At 39.5% G+C, this 1,502-nt stretch overlaps 1 pseudogene; it reads left to right on the top strand.

Moving 5' to 3' along the window:
- Window positions 1–605: 605 nt before the first annotated feature.
- LOC114096148 (ribose-phosphate pyrophosphokinase 1 pseudogene) lies at window positions 606–1,059 on the top strand (annotated as a pseudogene).
- The last annotated feature ends 443 nt before the right edge of the window (window positions 1,060–1,502 follow it).

Raw genomic sequence — 1,502 nt, 5'->3', positions numbered from 1 at the left:
AAGCCTGCCATCGCTGATGTGGTACTGTTTGCAGCAGTTCACATCAAGATCTGTCCCCCAAACTGGTGAATAGGCTAGGGCTGGAGCTGCACAAGGTGGTCTCTAAGAAGTTCAGCAATGGGGGGGGGGTCAGTATAGTGATTGGTGAGTGTGAGAGGTGAAGCTGTTTGTATCCTACAGAACAGCTGTGTGAAAATGAATGACGTCTTGACGTAACCTCTCATTATCATTGATGGGTGAAAACCACATGGTCCTCCAAAGCAAAGGCTGGACTCCCATGTTTTCCATATACCCAATGAATTAAAAAGGACAAGGGTCATGATCCAGTTACTCCAAAACTTTAGCCAATTTGTTTCAGTAACTGAGGAGGAACACATCATTACCATGGATTGCATGCTGTTCAGGTACAGAGATTCTTCACTGTCCCTGTGGATGACTTACATGTGGATCCAAGAGAATATTGTAGACTATAGGAACTATGTCACTGTTTTACCTGAAGTAGGAGGATCTAAAAAGACTCCATAACTCATTGATAGACCAAACATGGAGTTTGCCTTTCTTTGCTGAGAGAGGAGAGCCATGGGGGTGCAAAGGCGGGTGGTAGGATGTTTTTGGTTGGTGATGTCGACAACTGATGGTTGTGGGCTGAGTTGTGGCTCAGTGGTAGGGTGTTTGCCTAGCATACGTGAGGCACTGGGTTTGATCCCCAGCACCACATAAAAAAACTAAATAAACAACAACAAAAACATTGATGGCTATCCTCACTGATGACATGCCTAATGCGTATGGCACAATACTTCATGCTGCAGACAAGCTACTCTATGCTGGAGTCACTAGGGTTAATGCCATTTTTACTCATGGGAACTTCTCTGGGCCAGCTGTTTGCAGAATTAATATTGCTGTCTCTGAGATTGTCAGTGTTACAAACACCATTCCCCCAAAGGACAAAATGATACACTGCTTTAAGATTCCAGTTATTTTGATGTTCTAATGATTTTGGCTGAGGCAATCCAAAGAGCACATGACACCAAATCTGTTTCTTATAGATTTCTTGTTTAGCCATGTCTCCATGTAGCTCTAGAACACGATATTCTGAATTAAAAAAAAATTAACTTTGGAACGCAATAAAACATAAAATGATGAATGTTTGAGCATCAGATCTATTTTGAACCTTAGATATACATCTTTATGGTTTTAGGACACAGTAGGTAGAGAAATATTTACTTTGTTTATAATTGAACATGTCTTAAATAAGAAATATCTGTATGGTTTTGACTTGTTTTGCAGTTTTGGGGATTGAACTCAGGCCCTCATGTATGCGAAGCAACCATTGTAATCCGCTAACCTATGTCTTTAGCCCCCTTTAAAAAGGGGCTTTTTTTGTATTAAAAAATATATGTGTGTGTGTATATATATATATATATATATATATATATATATATATATATATGGTTTTTTTTTTTTTTGTAGGTTCTCAGTAGGTTGATGAGGCTGGCCTTGAA

This window comes from Marmota flaviventris, chromosome 1 (genome assembly GCF_047511675.1).
Source record: "Marmota flaviventris isolate mMarFla1 chromosome 1, mMarFla1.hap1, whole genome shotgun sequence".
In the NCBI taxonomy this organism is placed as follows: Eukaryota; Metazoa; Chordata; class Mammalia; order Rodentia; family Sciuridae; genus Marmota; species Marmota flaviventris.
Note: the sequence above shows the minus strand (reverse complement) of the source record. Positions and strands in the feature narration are given on the sequence as shown.